Source organism: Harpia harpyja, chromosome 6 (assembly GCF_026419915.1).
Source record: "Harpia harpyja isolate bHarHar1 chromosome 6, bHarHar1 primary haplotype, whole genome shotgun sequence".
NCBI lineage: Eukaryota > Metazoa > Chordata > Aves > Accipitriformes > Accipitridae > Harpia > Harpia harpyja.
The window spans coordinates 38,161,472-38,185,419 of record NC_068945.1 but is presented as its reverse complement, the minus strand read 5'-3'; the positions used below and the strand labels follow the sequence as shown (position 1 = coordinate 38,185,419).

The following is a 23,948-nucleotide window of genomic DNA, read 5'->3' as shown; positions in this document are numbered from 1 at the left end:
GCTTTCTCTCCTGGGAAGCTTTTGAATCAAATGGAGATCAGAATAGGTAGGGAATTAAGTGCTTTAACTGAGAAAATGGATGTTTATGCCAGTGGCAGCACCTGTATGTCTTTTATTGAGCTTTCTTATTAGGCTGAGGAAACTACCCTGTGTTTATTGCTTGCTGTTCCTTGCTAAATGGTCATGATACTGAGGCTGGAGTGGATCTTGTCTTGGATCTTCTTTGGAGAGAGAGCAATTCCTTGAAGAAATTGTGTTGCTGTGCAGAGTGTTATGTAGAATACCATTCCCATCATGCTGCCTGTTCCATAGGCTCTCAGTATTTTAAAATGTGGACTAGGTGTAACTGATGCCATCATGCTTGCTAAGCATCTGAAACTACATCTGCAAAGCTGCCTCAGCAACCTTTCTGGGGATGTTGATGCCATTGCTGGTTTTGTCATCCTTTTTGTCTGTTCTCCTGCTTCTCAAAGTGTAAAGAAAGGAAAGCGTTCTCTGTGCAGATCCAGCAAAGTCTTCCTCATCTCTCATTTTACTGCTTGGAGGATGTGGACTTTGGAGGGAGCTACATTTCCCCAGATTTTAAAGGCTAACAGCAGAGCCTGCCTGAACTGAAGGGTTCAGAGGAAGTCAGCTGTATCTACCATCTACAGTTTGGCATCTAGTTTTGGCACTGGCCGTTGGTGGAGATCAGCTTGTTTGCAGAGTTCAGAGCACTGTTGTCCTGGCTGTGCCTTACAGAGCCCGTCTTTCCAGCTGGTCCTGCTGGCCACTGCGGGCCGTGCCCGGGCCATGCTCTGCTGCTGGTGCTCTGGTGTGCTGCGCCCTTACCAGCTGCAGTCAGCCAGTCCACACTTTGTTTGTGGTCCCCTATCTTCCTGGGGCTAGGCTTGTTCAGTTCTGGCCAGAAGTGTAACTGGGTTTGTCACAGGATTTGTCACAAAAGCTTCTTTGTCTGGGACAAGTTGATAGCTTATGTTATGCGCCACCTGCCAGCTAGTGTCACGAGTACTGTGCTTTTTCAATGGGTTTATTACTTTTCCCATGAAATAAGTATATAGATGTAAGCAACAGTGGTTTTAGTTGAGGATGTCTATTTTTAAGTGGTACATTTGGACAGTAACACCAATGTCTTTTATAGAATTTTTAGTCTTTGCCTTCAAGACATCTTGTTTACTAGTCAAGTACAAAATACTTATCAGTTAAGCTTTTTACGGCAGTTGCACAGCTCCCTTTTCAAGCCTTCATAGCACTGCTTGACCTCTTGCCAGCTTCCCCTACCACCTCTCCTTTCTCTTCCGCCCATGAGGTGTCAGTATTTGGGATGCTGGTGGAAGCTCTGTCTCAGAGCAGGGCCAGGGATTGCACTTCAAGCCGTTTAATACACGCGTGGGATGTTGGCAGTTCCTGTTCAGCTGCAGTTTGTGAGTAATCTTACTGTTGCCACCTTTCGCCTCTGTTGTGTTACTATTAGTTTTGTGCCAGGTGTTGTTTGGACCATTAGTTATAGTGTTGCTATTCACAAGCATTTCAGATTACATAATTTCTTTAGCATAGGATTAAATATTTCAACTCATACATTGACTTTTATTTCTGAAATTACAGAGAAACAATCATGCAGGTTTTCATTGTACCTGTTGTAGCCGATAGACTGTAACTGTGTAATGCTGTGTATTCACTGGGGCTATTTCTTCAGTGTCCTGAACTCCCTTACGTTCTTCAGTGTCGTTTTAATAGATTTGTCTGCTTAAAGCTTCAAGAACTATGTTCCCATATCTGATACTGGTGATTCCTATATCTGATATTGGTGATTTCTAGAACTGCAAAGTTTGTTTTCTGGAACTGTAAAGTTGAGATAACTTCTTTTTTTGCCTGGAAAATAGTAGTATCAAAGCGAGTATAAGTATTTATAGATCACTGATCACAATCAAGTAAAATCATGGGAGTTGGCTGAGTATAATTTTGGCATGAAATACTGTTTCATAATGTTAGTTAATTAGCTAAAATAAACATCAGAAAAGATAACGACTCGAAATCACTCTTAAGGAGAATTTTGTACTGCTAAGTGGAAACACTACTCAGTGAATTCTCTACTTGCACGGGCAAAAAGGATTTCTGCTCCAAAAACACACTGAGACAATAATGGCATCCTTTGTACTGTGAGAGGCTATTTTCTTTATTCTGTTATAAATCTGTTCTGCCATCAAAAGAGAAGGTCTGGCATCCTCCTTGCTCTGAGCTGGGTCGTCTTTTCCTCTGGCTTATGTTGGTATTAGTGTTTGGAAGCCCTCACAAGGATCTGGATCATTGAACTGATGCAGTTAAAACAAAAAACAGATCAGAATAAGCCCAAGATCCTGGTGGCAACCAGTGACTCATCTAGACGTTTAAGCTAGTCTTAGTGATCTAAAGGTGTGTGTCCAGTTAAACTACTGATCTGTGCTTTCTCTGTAGTCAGCAGTGAGAAGGAGGCTCCCCCAAAGGGGAGCCGTTCCTCCAAATGTTCAACAGTGCAGATGACTAACTTGGATGACTAACCTGACATCTAGCTTTTTTAGGCAGCAACATTTAGATGAGAGCCATGTTGTGTCTCACCCTTTCAGTCCTGATCTTTGTGTAGTTTTAATACTTTACTTTCTTGAGGAATTCCAATTTTGACTTTATAAATCTATAACTCATTCAGCTGATCAGCAAGTCACAGAAGAATGAAGTTTGTTAACAGCCTCTCACAGAAACAGTTTAGAGGGGAAGGTAAGTTCTGCTTTTTGAGCTATCGTTCTCTTCTAGAGATAATTTTGTAAAAAAATGCTTTTTTCTTGCACTGAATGCAACTGTATCCTAGCTGAGCTAATAAAATTAGTATTTTGATTAGTGACTACCTAGATATCAGTACCAGATACTTATATATCAGATTTTGAGAAAAAAATAATGAACTAATGTGGAGTATGCATTCTGCTATTTCAGTCCACAAGTATGCAATCAGGTTGATTTATGAACTGGAAAAAAAAAGGATTAATAATTCATGCATAGGAGCTATTCATGGATTCCTGCTCTGGAATCTTTGAGCCAGTCATCATTTGTCAGTGTTGCATATATTGTTCAGGGTAGAGGATGTTATTATTTTATAGTTGAATAATAGCATATTTTGCCAAGACTTTTTAATACGTAACAGCATGTCTAAAGAAAGTTGGCGTAGGGAAATTCAAGGAAGATGCAGGTAGCCAGAAAACAATTATTTTATTGTTTGAAATCCTACCTGATATGTTGTTAAAACTTTACTGTCTCTTACAATTATACTCTGAAATACTGTGATTCCACCTTAATGGCTTTTGACCATAAGTTTTATTAGTGCATTTTGTACCTGTCATTATTCATAACTCCTAAAGATGAATTTAAAATGGGTGGTTGCATTTTGCAACTGGTTTTGTGGAATAATAAATATTAATTTAGCAGTAAAGAGATGTCATATAGCAGGCAGAATAAGATGTTTCAGTTTTGATATTTGTCCTCAAAACTTTAAAGGCTTAGCACAGTGTTAAGAATTAATAGCCCAAGCACAGGGTACTTACTACATGTTTATCTGCAAATCCAGGTAATTAACTGGTTAATTTTAATGTTATTTTATTTCTTATTCTTTTAAATTGCTTTAAGAAATAGGCCGAAGAACAGATCCAAATGAGAGCGTTGCCTGAAATATAGGGCTTGGGCTAACCTTAGGTACCGGAGTCCAAATCCCTGGAAAACCTTGGGCATTGACCACTTTTATCAGAGGTTTCAAATACAGTGAGCGTTTTCTCTGTTTGACTAATAATTCCCTGGGTTCCTACACTGATTTTGTTCCATCTTCAAATGTTCCCATTCTTAGCAGTGAGATATGTACCTAACGTGAATGACAGCCTGAAGGTGCCTGTCTTTCTCCACTCTTTACGTAATGAGCCTACATGGAGTGGTTGTTCTTGTAACTTGGAAGTGCTATAATTAGATGGGATGAATCTTGGTTTAAGTATTGCTTCATCTAAATCCTTTGAAGAGTTCAGTCTCCTGCATGTGTTCAGGGAATGAACATCTCGTACATCTGTCTAAGAGCAGACCTGTGGCAAAATGGTCTCGGCTGTTGTTTCTTTTTAAGATACAGTCAGAGGATGGGGTACCTGTCTCTTTCTGTAGAGCACTCGCTCAAGAACTGGAAGACCTGACTTTCAGCCCAATGGAGTTGAGTTTTTTCTGCCTCTCAGAGGAGTTCCCTACATGCTATGGTGTAAGCTAAATTGTGGGAGTGTGTGTGTGGGGCATGACTCCCAGTTTTGAAGACATGTTACTGTGTCAAAAATAGTCCTTTTAAAAGAATATGTGAGGCCCTGCTCTGTCTTCTCAAACAACGAGTGTGTGCATTTCTTGTATGGGAATATGTAGAGCTGCAACATGGCAATGCAAATGAACTTCTAGGTAGTACTGTGAAGTTCCCATAGCAAATTTCACACTTAAACAGGATGGAGTGTGAAGTGTGAGAAATCTGACTGTTAAGTAAGTGAATTCTGTCTTGAGATTAAGTTCAGATCCATAACCTAAATTGTAGAGATGACAAGGTAACTGACATTTGAACATTTAGTCCTAGTTTTATTTCTTACCTCTTTCTTACAATCACAATCTGATTTCATAGAAATAGCCCTTGCTCTGAGCCAGGAGTCAAGAAGTCAGTCAGTTATTCACGATTCGTGTCAGGCTTTCGGAATAGTACAAACCCTGAATTACACAGAAACAAACAGTAAACTTGTATGAAGTTACCGTCATCTTCATACGCTTGCCAGGAACACAGAGAACACTCCTGAGCACTTTCGATGCCAGTCAAGTGCCCTTAACTCTTGTTTTCTATAGAATCAAATTTGTGCACAGAGCGCATTACAAGCATGCTCAACCGCAGAGTGCCAGATGGAAAGCAGCGCAGAGAGAGCTGGATCACCGATTTTCTGTGTTGCTGTTTGGTATGGTGGAGCTGCTTAACCTATTACAGCACAAATGGAAGTTTTAGCCTAACGAGGACACTTAGACATTTAAATTTAGGCATTTAGATCAAATGTTTAAATGTCATCAGTTAGATGATATAGATACTAGGATATCATGTGGCCTTACTCATATTTAAGTGTTGGGGGGATAACAGATAATGTGCTAATCGGGTGAAGGCTGATGTACACGATGGAAAAGATCTCCATGTGTAATTAGCAGACACAGATGCTGTGGGTATGATAACTGATGGGATTGCTCTTCACTCAGATACTGCAAATAATGCAGGACGTTAATAAGAACAACAAGATTTCAGTACATTGCTGCTGTTGAGTGTTTCTAGTGAGACTGAGCACTCCCCTGTGGTCCCTTTGGGCTCCGTGCCAGCCCTGCCCAAAGCAACTTTGGACTTATGGGGTGTCTCGTGCCACCTCTGACACTTTCTCTCTCACTGCATCAAGTGAATGCTACCTCCCTCTTCAAAATATGCTGGCTGTTTTTCATCCTCCTCTCCAGCCTAATTATCCAAGTGTCCATTAGAAAATAAAGCTATTGCTTTTGCCTCACCTCTGCTTACCATGATCAGTCTTATTTACTGCTTCTTAAAACTAGGTCCAAATAATTTTGGTCTGTTTCTGTACCCCATACTGAATTTCCTTGCTGCCTCATGCAGAAAAAAATGTCTGCTCAGGAGCGCAAAGACAGCAGTACTATCATGTTATGTGAAGGTGCATGTTCACAGCACAGTTAGTCTTTATGAATGAGAAGAGAAACAGGTGAGTTTTCCAGTCACTGAAAGTGTCAGAGAGGAAGGGACCTCCCCATGACATAGTGTTCCTGTAGTGTTTCCTTGTATAAAGTATGTGAGTAAGGAAGGATTACTGTCAGTTTCATTGGCTTAAGACAGAAGCATGAGCAACTTCTGGTCCTGAAGAGGTGAGAAAGTAAATTAAGAAGAAACTGGGTGGGATGGGCCCTTGTAGACGAATTAATTACTTTTCTTAGTTATTTCTGAAAGGTATAGATGGTTGGAAGCAGAGGGATTATTCATATGACCGTGTTCCACTGTGTCTTGTGAATGAACCAGGATGATATTTTAGGATCTTTTTCAGGTGATGAAATCTAGTTCTGCTGACATGAAAAGGCCAAGGGGCATCTTCCTCAAGGTGCCTTTGTATTGCTTTACCAGTAACTGAAAACAGGCTTCCCCACCCCACTGCATCTGTTCTTTCTGTTCCTGTAGAACAAGCCAACCTATTGCTTTTCAGCCACATGCAGCTTATGGGATGGTTCACACGTCTCTCCAGTGCTGCGTCTGTCACGGCTAACACCAAAACTGCTGTGGGGGGAAGCAAGCCAGCAGGGTTCCGGGGGCAGTGTTCCACATCATCCTAGAAACAGGTTGTACATCCAGCTCGGCACATCCAAAATGTAGATCTTCTACCTAGAAAACAGTTTTCACCTTCCCACTGTGCTGTGTGTCTTGTAGCTTTCAGCTTTTCATATAGGTGCAGGAAGGTTTACTAGCTCCCTATTGATGCTTTGACAATTACCCATGAATAATGTAAAAAGAACATTTAGTAGATTTCAAAGCGCTTGGTTCAATACCTCTTCAGACTATTTAGGCAAGACAGAGATGATATAATGCTAATGTAAAGCTATGAAGATAACAGCAATAGAAGGGGTAGTGCTTTTACCTCTTGCTTCTCCTAACTGTAATAGAAAGAATAGTCACAGGAAACTACAAATCATCAAACTAAAAATGATGATTAAAAATTATCACCTTTGAAACTGGTGCACAATAAACTGGCGGAACTAAGTGACATAAATACCACTGAGGGGAAAATATAATGAGGGATAAATAATGACTCGTAATGCTGTCTGACGTTTATGATTCTGAAGCTGAAGATACGGAGGACGAAATTGTTAGCGAATAATGGTCTTGGATTGGAAAGTAGTTCCTGGGAATGCATCAGTAAACAGTTGTCCACTTAAGGGGTTTTAAAGGCTTTATCTGCTTCTCATTGTAATACAGAATGTGAAATCAGCGAACTTGGACCATAGCCCCGTCACATATGGTTATCATGTTTAGGATGACAGAGCATAGGAATGGTCTGGAGAAATAAACTCCAGAAACGTATACTAGCAGACACGTACCATATGACATGGCAGGATGCCTTGAGGTAGGGAATCTATCCTGAGGAACCACAGGTGAAGCATTATGCCCTCTCTCTCTGTCAGAGGAACATTTTGGGGGACAGTTAACAGCAGTTGTCGGATTAATTGTTTCAGCGTTTTTCTAATACCCGTAGCAGCACCAAGAATTGTGTGTCCTGAGGAAAGGACGTTAAATACAACTGAGCTATGGAGTTCACCACCTGTATCTGGCTGATGAGAGAGGCTAGCAATCGCCTAAACCATTTGATAGACCTTGTTTCCGAGGCTGTAAGAACTGTGTAGTTTCTGGAGTTTGATTTAATACATTTAAGAGTAAGGTGGTCTATGCAGGTTTTCCAAGTCCTTTGCTATAGGTAGTAAGACTTCATTAAAAGTTTTTTTGAGACTGCTGTGTCTGCACAATCCGTAAATGTTGTTTTCAGTTCTGTCCTTGAAATGTGTCCTGTGCAATGCTGGCAATGTGGGGTTTTTTTTCTGTCAGATACTTAAATGACTTCAGCAATTTTAGACATCTAAAAACCTATTCTTTTTGGTACAGTTGACACCGGAGCGTCCTGCTTTAAGATTCAGTTCTCAGAAGGGGAAAACACTGGCTTAAATTTGCAGCTCCAGCAACAGATTTGTAATGCCTGTTTGATGAAAAGAATTTAGTAAACCCGGTCACTGTAGTCTACAGAGAAAAGTACAGCTAGGTGGTCTTCCTGCTTCGTTACAGTGAACTAAAAATTACACTTGAAATTTCTCAAATATGGACAAGGGACTGAAAGATGTAAGCTGTTTAAATAGAACAAATTAATTGTGGGCAAAAACTTCCAGCATTAACTACACGTTGGAAACCTCTGTGTGGCATGTCTCCAAATGCCGCAGTCTCCGTTTTCACCAGCAGTTAGTGTGAAACAGTCCCAATCTGATGACCTTCAGGAGATCTTTCCAAATCCATCTTGTTTGGGTAGTGATACTGAAGGAAGGTGGCATATTGCTTTCTATTCTGCTCCACCATTGCTTGGTGCTTCTTGCCATAAACAGATTGTTGTCTTAGAATTCTTTGTGTGTGGATATCTTTTCCATTAGTCAGAATGAAATTTTAAGCATTGCTCATTAATAAATCACATTTGAAAGGGTTTGGCTTTTGTTAATTTACAGATCACCTATCAGATAAAGCTGTATATTTGGTTTTCTTTCTTCCCATATCTCCTTTCCAGACTATGTCTTTCAGTTTGAGATTATTTTTTTTTAGGGACACTGTAGTGCATTTGTCAGGAAATACATATATGCGTGTGTGTATTAAAAAAAAATACATTTCCAGCATACTGTACTGAAGAATAATATGATTTTGCCAAGAAACTATTTGAGTTGACCTAACTTCTTAGTTGCATTATGATGTGTATTGCTGCTTTCCCCAGCATTGGCTACAACACTATTTACAGAGGGGGATGGACTGCTGAAGCCCTCCAGGGTCCCTTGCGATGAGGTGATGGTTACTGCTTGACAACTGAAGGACTGTGTCAGAGCCAACCAGCACTGAAAATGCTATGCCACATGAATGACAAGTGGCACTTCAGTTGCCATTTTATTAATCGTTGTCCAGATATTCTGAATAATATGAATGCTGTTCACAGCAATAGCATCTGCTGACCGCCACCGTGTAGATCTACCTTTGTTACAATGACAGCTACTCCTTCCTGTCACCATATGGAGTTACAAAGGTATACCCTTCATGGGCGTGATTTCTCTTGAATGCATTACGTGGTTGTGTACAAAGCCTTTAAAATCTTTTCCATTTCCATAAAACGTGCCCGGTTTTATTTTTTAAGTAAAATAGGAAAGATAAGAAAGAATAAATAAAATGGAAAGAAATCACTTAAATGGTTTCTGAACTCCATGCAAAAGAATAACTACTTTTGCCAGCATGATCAGTGGCAGTCCTGTGCCATGTTGTGACAAAATCAGGACGTTTTCTCACTGTGACTCACAGCTCCATATTACTGTGCTGCAAGTAATACATCACAATTGTACTACTCCAAATAACATCACTTCTAGAGATAAAATTAAAAAATCTCACTAGAAGTCTAATCTGTCCATGTTTCTAGGTGCAAAACACATTTCTGTGCAGTAGGACCCCACAAGAGAATTCAGTGTAATTGTAGCATAATTTTGAGTCTTTATGGTTTAATTTATCATGACCAACGAAAGAAATGCAAATAATCCTACTTTCAGATGCTGATGCAAGTTTAAATTTGCCATTAGATTGTATTTGCTGTTAAATACTTCAAACCTTTTTTTTTAATTAGTTTTGTTTTTCTGTTTTCTAACGAGAGATCAAATGCTTATAAAATTTGATGAACAATTGCCTATAACTACAGAAAATCTTCAGAGAGTAGAGATGACATTTGTCTTTTCTCGATGTTTAACCCTGTCAGATCACGTTTGTGTCTGACTTCCCAATATGTAAAATGGAAATACTGATGCTTCTCTTTAGAAAAAGTGCTTTGATATTGCTGATAGAAAGCACTATATGAAAGCTTGATATTAATATCATTATGTACTTGTAAGTCATGGAAGGCACTGCCAGGTTTGATTATTACTGGGTGATATTCTGCTTCACTCAGAGGACACTGTAGTCATGATTTTATTTATAAATATTTCTACAGCAGATAACATCAGCCTGCTTTCATTAAGACCTTTTGTAAATGTAATTAGACTAAGACAAAATATATTGACTTCTCTATGTAACTAATTACTGTAAGTTTAAAACACGTTAAGGCTACTGTTCATGAGCAAAAGTTAGTATTTGTTAATGAGTTAGATGCGTTCATGGTGGTGTAGGTTACTTCCTGTGGCTCACTTTGATACTTCGTTTTTCTGCAGGTAAAAGTTCAGAAATCTTAAGTCATTTCTCCAGTGGTATATTTTGTCATCTTAACGAGGTTTTCATTATGCTTAGTCTTTCAGTTCATTTGCTGACTTCAGTCCATTCACACATCTTTGATAGATTGGGGCTGAGCCACACCTTTTCATCTGAGATACCCTCATGCTTTTGGGGTATTTGATACCTGAATTCTGTAAATCACTCCACTCGCTTTACAGGGGCAGTAAGGTCAGATCTTCAGTGTGTGTAGTTGTTGTATGCGAAATAGTAGTTTAAATCTGTTTCACAGATTTCAGTAACAGTTTTTGTTTTTTGTTTTTTAGTTGTTTTTTTTTTAAAAACATCAGCTCCCTATTGCTTATTTTATTCCTCCTTTTGCCTCATATGGATAAATTATACTGATTTAGTAATTCCAAAATCTACAGTAACAAACCTATCAGTGAAAGTTATTGAATAAGCACTAAATAAAGTCACTTTGTTTGTTGCTAATAGTAAACATTCAGGGCATGACTGACTGCTTTTTTTAGTTCACCTTTTTGTTAAAACAGATAAAGGTTATTTTCATCTCTAGCATTTGCTGGCTGATCACTGTGTTCCATGTCACAGAGAGGCTTGAATAATCTCTTTGAAGGCAGTATTGAGGCAGAGAATTAGCATTCTCTCCAGCTGGACTCCAGTGCACGCAGGTTGGTTTCTCATTTGTCGTGGCAGTATTTTCATTAGGTCAGCTGAAAAACTGCCCTTCTTTCCTTCAGAATGCAAAATGAGCAGGGACTAGAGCGAAATGAAATTATAGAAATAAATGTTAAATAATGTGTGTCAATTAACCATGAAAGCATTGGCATTTAATCTTATACAAATTTTAATAATTTGCATGTGCATACATGAAAACATTTCAGACACGTTGAGTTTTCTTACATCTAAATGAGGACAGTGTGTGGCTCACCAGTTTGAAATAAGACTGCTCTCACTGTACCAAATGTAAGCTTTACTTCTAAATGTGTGGAATCAAAATGCAGATGGTTTTGTTCAGAGATTCTAAACATGATTTTGCAAACATACCTACCCATGGAGATGTTCCCTGTTATTTTGTAAATTGTATGCTGTAGCTAATTTTTCCTTGTGTTTTCCAAGCCTAGACTTCTTACCTTTGAGATTTGTATTACAGTTTATCAAAATCTCTTCAGTTTTGAGAGTGTCTTAAGAGGTATTTCCCACTAAAATAGAAGAACTGCTGGTCCCAAATACTGTATCAGTATCTCTAAATGATTTGAGAGTCGAGATGTGTATTATGCAAGATGCCTATGCTTTCAACAGTTACTGCTCTTCAGCTCTTCAGAAGTGCAGGAATGTACAGTGTGTATCTGCATGCATACATACATACACACACATATATGCATCTCCTTTGGAGATGCATTTTTTAACCTATCTTCTTGAAGCCAGAGGGGCAAACATATAGTTAACATATAGTTAACAATTAAAATTCACTTTGGACGGTAGGCAAACCACAAATGTTTTGTGTTGGATTTACAGTTTACCCACTTTTCATGAACTGTAGAGAATAAGGATGCATTACCGATATGCAGTGAGATTAGACAGCAAACTAGATGAGGAAATGAGAGGCTTTATCACTTCTCTTGATTCTCTCCATCCCTGCAAAGTTGATAGAGAAATGGTCAGATTTGGAAACAGGCAGGTTTGACAGAAATTTTGACAGGATCGTACAGAAAAGTAAATAATAAAGCTGTAGTATTTCCTGGCACAACAGTAGCTTAAACTTGCATTGCAAAATACTAACTTTACTCTTATGTTTTATATAAAATACCAATACTGCAATTCTGTTTTTTTTTTTTTAATAAAAAATGACTAAAATATGGAGAAGGTTGCAAAAATGTGTCCCTCTGAGTGTGAAACTGGTAATATCCTCACTTAGCCAATCTACACTTAAAAAGTTCAGTTAGAATATGCCATTTTGTTAGTTTTGTTGGAGTGTTTTGATTTGAACATAAATACTGTACATGCAGAAAAAAGTACACAGAAGCGTAACAAGAATGATAGATGACTAAGGAAGATCAGATAAAGTGAGAAATTTACAGGGTGTTTAAATTTATTTGGAAAGACTTCTCTTACAATTTATTTGTCTCGTTATCAGACTGTTACTTCTAGTGCTTCCTGAGTTGTTATTTTCAGTAAAACAATTACTTGCTAGAAAATCAATACAGTAATATTTTTCCATTGGCATTAGAAAAGAAATTCATCTTGGTCTAGCCTATGCCTTGGACCTGTTCAAACAAAACCAGATCTCTACCATATGCTGGATTTTATTAGGATAAATACTTCAGACTTCTAAATTACATAAATAGTGCAGGCATTTGTCAGCCTTGGAAATAACTCTTACATGCAGCTGCTGGATATGAAGAAGTTGTTTATTTTGAGTGATACAATTCCCACAATGGAGAATAAATTACTGTTTTCCTGTCCTATTTTTATATTGCTGGTCAATTCTCTTTGCACAGTAAAAATACGGTTCAGTTTCAGATTTACTATAGGTTTTGATCAATCTCTTCAAGACCAATGGAAAAAATTCTCTGATGTTACTGTTCCATTCTTGGGAGTCATCTACATGGTTTAATATTTCTACCTTTTATTTAGCCAGTTTTTAGTTTGAGATGATAGCAAAACAGATGCCCTAAAAGATTCCTGTAAGATTTGGTGTTTGAAAGTACACCCAGCTGCACAACACTTGGCCTTTGCTGCCAGCTAGTTCTGCCCCAGCTGGGACAGCAGCACTGGAAATGGGGACCAAGAGCTGCCATGGAAAACTTCACAAGACCCTGTGTTCTTTCCTTCCTCATAAGAGAAACAACACTGACAGAGATAATCCACTTTTGTTTAAAAAAAGCTGCTTTACATGTCTTAAAATCTGCTGTTCTGTTGTTGCTCTGGAGTGAAACTCAAGCATGCTTTGCTGTCCTTGATAAGGCTTTATGTGTGCTTAGGTCTAGGTACTTGTTTGTCTTATCTATGCCATCTGAGGAAATAATCTGTCTCCTGTGTACAAATATGTGAAGAATTCATAAATTTACAATAATAAGATATGTCTGATCATATGTTTTAAATACGCTGCTTATAAGATACCAGAGGCTTTGCATTTAATAACAGTCTATTCTAAAGCCTGCTGACTTCCCCAAGTCATTTCTTAGGCGAGAAGCACCAGCTCCAGCCATGAGGGAAGCAGACAGCAGGGCCTATGGTCAGCGCCTATGTTTGAATATCTGCTAAGTAAAACCTGGTAATTCTGGTGTTGGTTGAATGCCATTCAGTTCTTTATCACCAAAGAAATGACTGCACCAGCAGCTACAAAGCAAAACGTACTGAATGAAAGGCTTTTTCTCTCTAGAAAAAGAAAGAAACATTGCTGGTCATTGTATCTTTTCATCATAAATTACCATTTACATTTCCCTGTGGTCTCCAAAGGACAGGTTATTGTAAAGACCTTTTGGGCCATATTAAAATGGAAGAGGATCTTTATTTTTTTTTCAAGCCAACTAAGTCATTGGGGTTTATGCTTACAGGTGTTGTCAAAGAGTATGTTTGGCTGCAAGTCATGTTCCAGACTGTGCCTTTTGTGAATGCTAAGACTAGTAACAATCAAATACTCCAGCCACATAGAGAAGATTGAAACAGGACTGAAAAGAAGGTCTGAGACATGAATTCCCAAAGAGCTTAAGCAATGCTTCAGCTAAGGTTCACTGGATTTTCTTTTGGCAGGCAATAACCAAATGTCACTTTTAAAGTCTTATATGAAAAAAAAAAACCACTTAGAAACACGGAAGTGGCTTTGATTTTATACAGTTGTGCGTGTATATATATGTATTTTCACATTTAGCATGCTTTTAGTGATGATTGATCATAACACAATTTGTAGGAGGTTTCTTTCCTTTTGAAAACATAGCCTTCAGTGTGTTTTGTAGGCTGTAGAACGATCATGTGAATACTGTATAAAATTCAAACAGTGCAGTACTACGGTCACAAGATTCATACAGCTGAACAGTGCTGGGCTGCTATGTATAATTTGACTGGTTTTTTTCTTCTCATTTTTCTTCTCATATTTCTCTTTTCATTTTGGTTTGACACGTTAAAGCCATGCAAGATAGCATGGTGTCATTTATATTTGCAGGCTGCATAGTCCAAGTATTTCTTGCTTATTTTGAACCTTTCAGCGTGCATGTGCTTAGCCTTGTTCAAGGACCTGACATCTAGCTGCTTTTCAAGGAATAGGATGGTTTACAGAAATGCACACCAATATGTTTGTGTGCTTTTTTTTGGTTGCTCATACTTCCGACCCCTTTCTTCACTGCACTCAGGAAGAAGGATGAAACACCAAATATAGGCCAAACTCTCCATATGGAAAATACAGCCTGTCATGCAGTGAGAGAGAAATTGTCCATTTAAAGGTATATCAGGAATAAATGGTATTCTGAAAACCATGACATGTATGGTATTTTAAATGAGCTGATTTTTTTCTAAAATGCAGTACAAATTACCAAAACCAAAGCAAATGATAGATAATACCAAATAATAAAAACTTTATAGCAATGTCATACAAGAAGGTAGGAAAATGGAAGCAGTTGCAATGCTGAAAGGTTTGACTTGATACAAGTAACCCTTCTTACTAAGAGATTCTTTAGTTTCAAGCATGGCATCATTTACATGTTTTTCCTGCTGTTTTATATGGGTTTTGTCTTTTTTTTTTTTTTAATAAAACCAACATCAAGAATATTTTAATATCATTCTTGTAATACAACTGGCGCACCTTAGGGCATTGCTAGTCACTGTGTGACAGAAGTGTCATCGGAAGTTATCTGGTGAGGAGGGCAGTAGGCTGTGAATGCAGAGATGGTGCTATTCCCACCTGCACTGCAGTCTCAGTATGTAACTTCAGGCATGTTAGTTTAATTTAGTTTGATTCCTATGTATAAATGTATCACTTCCTATGTGTATAAATGAGGATAATAATGGTTTAAGATGCATAATGGACGAGGTGTGTGCTGATTATTCCCTACTTGAAGACAAAGGAGAGATTTAAAACAATTATTGTATAGTATGTTGTATACTTATGATCTGTATACTGACTAGATGCCCATCAGGATGAGGGTGAAAACTGCTGTTTAGAGTGGACTTTTTGTCAAGGTCATCTGCAATGGGACACCATGAAATACTTATATACAGCTATACTGTCCAAGTAAATCAACCCCTTTGAGAAACAGTGTACATAGGTTAGCTTGGCATGGTGCCATGCCAAGCCAGCTATACTGAGTCTGGGATTCAAGCTATTGCATCTATATATTCTGCACTGAGGTAGGCACTCACAGAGCTGTAGCAGCCTGTGGAGAGCTAGCAGGACCAGCACGGACAACGTGCTGCATCCTGACGTTTTCATTTACTCTTGAGGCACTCCTGGATCCTGGTTCATATATGAAGAAACGTTTGAGTTAGGGTGCCTACGTTAGGCAGTCCATTTAGCATACATACCCAATCTGGATGGCGTGACCGTGCTTTTCTGTTACAGTATGATAAAGGAGCTTGGATACTGTGCTGTCTAAATGATTTATTAGTCATCTGAACTACACGTTGTAGTAGACTCTGCTGTAGGCACCATGGCAAGAGATGTGAAAATGATCCCTGCTTTGCTGGTCTTATGGTGCAACAGAGTGGTAGCAACCGAGGTGGAAGGGGTTGTGGTGTGGAAGTAGGGTGTGAGTTGGTAAATGTGATGCCAGATCTTCCTGTAGACTGAGTGTCCTAAGGAGGTGACATACTCGCATCATAACAGTATAAAAAGAAAGGGTGGGAAGATAAATTTGTGGGGAAGGGAATTAAACTAGACACTGGAGGACCAAGGAATCTAGAGAAAATGGTGCTTGTAGCAGAGAAGGAATGGTTGTAAAAGCAGTCTTGATGTATGCTGCCTATCCTTCTGTTCTGCTACTTTATTTTGTTCAATACAATACAAAATTAATCACATACAGATGAACATTTTACTTGTCCTTAAAGCTTGCACTCTGTAGAATGAATTAAAAAACCACAGATTTTTAAAAGGGTGCACTAATATCAATATGCACTTATTACTCCCCTTGATGAAGGCCAGAATCACTCATTTCTAGAGATATATTTTTAATAAACACAGCTGATAATATAGGAGGTAAGTACAAAAATCTGAGTCAGCCTCTAAGTAGGTAGGAGATGATATTTCAAAAGCCTACCTAGAAGATATAAAATAAAGCAGACATTTTCAACTGCATTATGTACCTGTGGTAATGTCAAATAGTTCAGCAATGTCATTTTAAAAAGACCACTTCTACATTGCCAAGTTCAGTAAGATACAAGTATTTTCCATGAGTCAGAATGCTGACAACTCTGTCAGAAACATGTATCCTAAAAATGACTGTGAGTTTATTTGGCACAATACATTAGAAAGATATATATTCTTCTGTAAACAAATGTTTGGTACCATATGCAGTGGTCTGCAGCAATCTTTATGTCTGGAATGAAGTCACGTAACCAATTTTACCCTGCAGTTGTACTGCAGCTTGTTCTGGCCATGGTGAAGACAAGAAGCACCAGCTATGATTTCTATCCTGTCTTCACAGTCCTGGCAGGAGGCCTTTAATGCTGAGCAGGCCTGGAAACAAAATAATTTTTGTTAAATTGGGCAAGCCAAGCATTTTCCCATGGTTTTTCAGAATCCACAAATTCAGCTGGCAGTGGCTACTCACTCTTCAGTGCTGATGAGGCTTAGAGTATCTTTTAAGCCTTAAAACGTACAAAGTACGCACTGTGCCCCCTTTCAATGTTCTGGCTTCAGCAGACTCCACCAGATGTGTATAGTTATATACAGCTACTGCAGGTAATGTGCAACCGGGGCATTCTTGGAGGCTCGTTGGCTTGAGTGGGAGCTACTACGTTGCCTGAGCTGTCTACCCCTTACAAGTAGGGTGCTGTTTTCTAGACACAGTGACACAAGATACTGGAGCCGTGCAGAAAACTAGATGGTTATAACAGGTATTTCTTAGTGTTTGCATTAATTAAAAAAGATTCCGCTTTAGTAAGGAGTGTAACAAAAAACTTTCTCCTTGGCAGACTTTCCTTCAGTTAGTCTTCACATAAATTCAGTTCGCTGTCCTTTTTTTCTTTAAAAAATCCTTTTATAACCAAACCAACAGCTACAATTTTTAGATTATGTTGTTGGAACGTAAAGTGTAATATTTACTTTGATGAACAATCAGAAGTAAAAGCATATTAATAAATAACAAGTGATGCAGGTCTGATATGTTCCCCTCATCCCTCCACTAGGGTATTTTTGGCAGAAATGTCTGATAACTGTCACATTATTATGTAATGTCTCATTACAGGAAAGTATGTCTTCGGATAAACTGTACATTGCAGATTTAAATGAAAAGATATGGAAAAAATGACGGATGTTAAAACATAGCTTAGCTTTTTAAAGGTATGTAGGCTTCCTCTACGTTAGTAGAGGAAAATAAAAACAAAAATAGTGAAAATAAATTTTCCTCCATTTCAGGATGAAAGTATGTACACAGGCCAATTGCTTAAGTCGTTTTTGCTGTTAAAGAGCATATGAAGGTTAATCCTTGAGCCATGAGCAGCCTGTGGATTCTAGCTGGTTGTACAGGTCACTGTAGGTGAGAAACTGATGGTGTGAAGCGCAATAAGCTGATGATTCTTTATTTTCTCCTTGCCTCTCCCGAACTTGCTGATGTGCTTTGAAAAAAAGACAGCATGGTCCAGTGGATTTCATTTTTATGTGTGCATTCATCTGCAGTGACAGCGAGGAGCCAAGCATCATTTTTGTCGTGTAATTTCAAAGTATTTAATATCAATGGAGAAAAAGTAAATCTTCTCTTGCTCACATTTTCATTCCTGTAGGTTCTGGTGTAACTGTACTGTAATGAAACTGTCATACAACTGCCAGAACCAGCCCTGCGATTCAGCCTATTCATGTGCATAATGTATATTTTGTCAGGGCTAGTTTGGGCAATGTTATCAAATGTCCTGCTATAAAAAAGCTTGTCGTTACGGAAGCACAAAATAACTGTAGGAGTACTGGAGTAGCACTTGCTACTCTAGAGAGCAATCAAAAATAGTTCAGATGCCAAAGAGTTTGGCCCTGCTTTGGTGTGAAAGAGGAGTGGTGGAAGAAGGACTTTAATGCCTCAAGTGTGATTCAGCATCGCTGTGTTTATGTTTAGCATGATTTGGGACTCGGGTGTCGTGTGTGCGTGTGTCTCTCTGTTAGTAGAGCTGGCTGGCTGCCAATGCTTGCAAAAGTCGGTGTAATCCTTCCTCTGGGAGGTACCTGCGCTGCCTCTCTCCAGTGCGCAGTGTCCCGTACAGCGTCTGCTGTGCTCCCGCGCGAAGCTGCGCCTCCTGCTATTGCGGGCCGTTCTTCCTCCCCACATGCTAGAAAGGATTGAGAAATGCGGTGACTGTCCCAGGATCCTTATAAGCCATTCTCGCCATGTTGTAAGTTCCTTCATACTAGTTCATTTACTGCACGCTCAGGTTGCTGTTGAATTATTGAGCTTTTATGTAAATAAAAGTCTTTCTGTGAGGGGAGATATTATGCTGTCAACATCTGCTGCAAGCTGGGCTCTGTGATTTATATAAGTCTTGGGAGTACTTCAACTGGGCAGGGTTTGGAAAAGCAGCTGTTGAACAAGAAACTAAATGAAACTTTAGCATTTTTTTCTCTACGTCAGAAATACACAGTTTTCAACTCTTGTCTGTCAAAATTCAGAGATGGATAGTGCATTCTTATTTAGAATATCACCATTCCTTTTAACAATTAATATTGTGCTATGCTGGCTGTATTCTCGTTACTATTTATTCCTAGCGTTCATGGGGTTTTTTTGCAAGGTAATGTGTGGTCTAAAATAGGAAGCTTTTCTTCAGCAATGTACAAACCGATGGAGCAGTCAAATAAGATGTAGAGCAATCATTCTCGTAGAAAATACTGACGGCAAATTACATTCTCATTCTCTAGTGACAAGTAAGCATCTGTTTTTTCCTCTGCATTAAGAGACGTTACAAGGTGACAGGAGACATTACTGCTCCTTTGACAAAAATGCTGTTGAAAAGTACTGGTGAGGTTCCTCCTAGATTCTGCTTTCTCCACTTGGCATTCAGTGATGCTGCATAAACCAGTTTATTTCAAAGGCCTGCACAAACACAAGCAAAACTTACAGCCAAGCATACCACAGAATGATAGCAAAGTAAGTGAGGATCCCTAGAGTAAGTAGAAGTTGCAGTTAAAAGTAATTTTTATTGACTTCATATTGGCATTATTTCTTTTTTACTCAGAAGAAGTAATAAAATAAAATAAAAAGAAATAGCTTCTTTTGGTATCTCTGGAAAATATTCAGGGAAAGTCCCATGGTTAGTGACTGAGAAAAATGGCATAATAGTTTCCTGTCCTTCAGTTGGAAGATACAGAGTAGAAGATTTTTCTTGCAAAGTCAATAGTAGCAAAAGTAAAACAAACAAACAAACAAATTACAAATCACTGAAAGGGATGCTTTTTCAATATGTTTTTCAGGATGAAAAAAGAAAATAAATACTGAAATATTTCTAACCAAGACTCATCTGCCTTATCTTCTGATTCTCTTTTCACTGAGGAAAAGTAGATTTTATTTTTTATTTAATTCAAATTCGAAGGTTCCAAATTAAAATTCTTTGAGCTGAAACAGTTCTATTTGTATACATTTGAACTTGGGGAGGAGTTAAAATGCAGACTCTTATGCATCTCTTGAGTGGCCAAGAGATCGCAATTAAAAGGTGTGAGAAATAATTTAGCATGTATTAAGGAACTCTGTAAGAGCAATTTCTCTAAAACACAGGAGGCTTCATATACAACTTTTTTAAGGTTCAGATTGGCAGCTAAGCTACTTAAACACTGCAGTTAGAGCATCCAAGAAGACACTGCTGCAAAGCCTTATATTATTCCTCAGTGTTTAGGGATGCGTTCAGATGTTAGCTAGATCTGTCAAGAATGCAGTACAGTTCAACTCCCACCTACAGCTGTGTTCTCTCAAGGGGGATTTTCAAGACAGACTTTGGTACAAGCAGTGTTTGAGGTGAGGAAAAAAAAAAGAAGAGTTTTTGAGAGTAAAGTGACTTTAGAAAAGTCTTCAGATATTTTCCTTTACCAATTCCAAATCAGTCATTATGAGCATAAGCAATTCCGATTTGGGGCAGAATGAATTTTGGGTTAGAAAGCCGAAGAGGAAGATGATGGCTTTAGCAATAGCAGCAGTGACTAGCTTTGATGTGCTCAGGGGTCAGTTAGCGCCTTAGCCAATTGTTCAGGCCAAATAGTATGGCATTGTAGGCAACTGATTGTTTTCTAGGGGAGCAGGAAAGGAAATAACCATGTAATGGCGACCCCTAATCACTTTGAAGTGGATGGGCAGGCTGGAATATAACTATCAAAGGTGGCTGTGGCATATCGAGACTAATGAGCTTTGAGTCACCACTGACCCTGCTACACTAATAAGGCTAACTCTGGCAGAACCACTTAGATGTCTCTGTAAAGTTCAGAGGAAGCACATGCTGATTTGCTGGTAGGATGCACACCTTGAATTTTTAGGAAATTAGCAAGTACTTGACCTGTTTCATTTCCTCATATTCCTTCCATCTTTCCTTTTCCTAGGACTATGCAAAATGTTGAGTAGGACTACCCAAAAGCAGCTGTGCTTTTGCAGCTCTGTTTTACAGCCTTGGGCAGTAGACTACCTGGAATACCAGACCTTGTCTGCTACTTGAGCTCATTTAAAGCATCAGAGCTAAAATATCTGACTTTAGAATGTCAGTTTTGCCAGGTAACAGGCTGCTTAGTGGATTTCCTAATCTGAAAGTAAAATCATGATTTTGAAATAGCTTTGATTTTGAAAGATGAAACTTCTTTTGGAATCAAAGCAATAATAATGTTGATTATGGTATGACACAGAAGTTTAGGATTTCCATCTTAAGGATGCAGAAGCAGCAGAGCCAATCACAATAGGATTCTAACCTTAAAAGAATGAGAATTCATGAAATACTAATATTTTTCTTGGATGACATTGCATGTACAGAACTGAGCTCCAGATTTTGTGATATGTCAATTTAAACTGAACGTAGCATTTTAGTTTCTTGCTGTATTTTTGCTGCTTCCCAGCTGTCCTAGAGTCTCATTTATTTGAATAGACTTAACTGTGAAAAAAAAAAAAAAAATCTATTAAAAGCATTCCCAGTTTGAATATGCCCTACTTTTAGCAATGAATCTGTCACCATGTCCATCTGAATTGCAGCAAGTTTTTTTCTCGTATTTGTTTTCTGCTAAGTGTAGCTTTCTTGGCAATTATCTAATTATTTGAATTTCAGAAATGTAGTTTGCTTGCTAGGGAACACTGTGGTCTAGTGAAATGAGTTTCTGGTCCGGATTCTCTTAAAACCATGCTGGATGGTCATGGGAGCTGGGGAGTTATTTCCTTCCCTAATTTTCAAGCTTTGGAAAAGAAAAAGCACAGCAGAAATTAGATTTGGGAAAAACATGGCCTGCTGGGTTTAACTGAGGTTTCCGTAATAAAAAAAAAAATAACCAAACAAAAAAAAACCCCCAAAAACCCAACAAGCAGATTGGACCATTTGGGCAAATGGAAAGCAGCATTTTTAGGGAGTTTGACCAGCCTTTTCTGTAATCTTTGTTAATGAATTGAAATATAAACTTTTAAAAAATATGCTTAACCTCTTTTTTTTTCATCAAAAATATATACTTACAGGAAGTAGACCGGGAAAGAAAACCAAAAAAATTTCTTAAAAAACAACCCTAAAAATAAGTAAGCGAAGACATGTTAACAGTCTGTACAGATTTGCTGTGTCGATCCTGTAGCAGGTACTTTCTTAATATTGTGTAAACCATTGTGATCTTCTAGAAATTCTCATCCACATAAAATCCTCATCATGTTCATTAGTGTTTTATTCTCCCACTGTGAGATGGTTACATTTTTGTTGCAGTAAATTACTTCTATAGGGTACTCCCTGGAGTACCTGGACTTGATACAGTGAATGTGTAGCATACAGGATAAATTCCCTTCATAAAGCTTTAATTTACTGACTGTCAAAAAGTTGTTACATCTTGAAACTCATTTTCCAAGTGGAAAAGTTATATTTTTGCCATGTGTTTGGTGCTAAATTTCATTGTAACTCATAGGCAAGTGCTGACTTGTTAAGGGTAATGAAACAAAACATTGCAAAAATTGTGCCGTTTTGTTTTTTCATCACCTGATTTATTTTGAAGAATTACCATGTAAACAAAAAATGTAAGAAATTAATTTCTAGCCTAGTAGTGAGGGATCTGAAATAGAATGGAGGAACCAGTTCTCATTTGCAGTAAAAATTATATCCTGGCTGTGGAGAAGATTTCTTCCAGCGTATCAGTTGTACAAAGGGGCTTTAGTGTGAATAATCTTTAGTAAAGCTTTAAAGATTGAAGCAATTCACTTAATTTGGGGGAAATATAAGCATGTATCAAAGTCCATCAATCTCTAGAACATGGGCCATTTATCATTTTCTTTTCTAAGGCTGTTTTTGGCTTTTAGCCTACTAACTTGGGCAGTATAGCCAGATTTCATAAGCCATCCACTTAGACCAGACCAAAGCTTACAGGAGGCATTAAAGCTTACCAGGCATGGTTCAGCCAGCTGAGGCACAACTCAGCCTTGACACAAACAGGATTGGAGTTTGACAGTGGTGTAAAGGGAGATATGTTGTCTTTTGGTGGCGTTAAAAGTGAAATGATAACTTTCCTTTAAAGTCATTGTGTCTTATGTAACCTTTGACTTTGAAGCTTAGCCTTAATATGTAACCATATGGCTGATGTATGTGTGCTTCTGAGAGGACAAAAGCAAGCAATAAATCAAATCTAGATATTGCACATCATATAGTCCATTAGCTTTACAACGCAAACCAAGCATACACTCCGTGCTTTCAAGGGACTGTGCTGGGGAGGGCAAGGTTCAAAGCACCATGCTGGAGAGAGCAAGAGTTTCCTAAGCAGTGTGCATCTGTTCTTGTAGTACTTTTGTGATATGGAAAGACGAATGACCTTCTCTGAGTTCATAAAATAAGGGGAAACCTAGGAGGAGGTGGTTGCTGTTGGGGTCAGAGTACAGGTCAAGTACAGTTAGTACTGGATGCTGTTTCCAGTTTGATCGATGGAAATTTTAACGGTGACTTCAGAGCAGAATTTGGCTATTATTTTGAAAGCTCTTATCAGAGCCCAGGTGGAAGAAGTGATTTCTTTATTGGCACAGGCTTTCTAGAAATAACTAGACAAGTAAGAGAGAACCTGTAACTTATAAATAGCATCACATAATGAAACCAACATTTTTTTTTTTCCTAATTCCTATTTTTTATGAGATTTAAGCACCAGAAGACTCTTCAAGACTTGTTAGGGCCATAGAAAGGCACTTCAGTATCTGTAACAAAGACTGGAATAGGGGCCAGAAATTTCATTTTCTCCCTGTTGAGGAGAATAAGCAAGATCTGACCTCCTCAGAGGTAGGAGGGAATTGGTGCAGTAAAAGGGACTGCCTCAACAATCTTCTTTGCAGAAGAGGAGATGCATTTACTGAGACCGATGTTCTCCTAAGGTGGAGGTGAAGGAAAGTCCTTGGCCCAGGAGGAGTCTGTCCTACAGGAGCTGCTGGTCCGAGCCAGCCAGACCAAGGTACGGTGCTCTCTCTGGGAGGGCTCCTTTCTTGGCAGGTGCTGCAGGAGCCATGCGGTCCACAGTGGTAGTGACTAGGATGGCTCTGAGGATGCTCCACAGCAGCAAATG

At 38.6% G+C, this 23,948-nt stretch overlaps 1 protein-coding gene across 1 annotated transcript in view; it reads left to right on the top strand.

Moving 5' to 3' along the window:
• Nucleotides 1-23,948, top strand: part of CNTN1 (contactin 1) — a 271,066-nt gene that overhangs the window by 45,553 nt on the left and 201,565 nt on the right. The window lies entirely within an intron of this gene.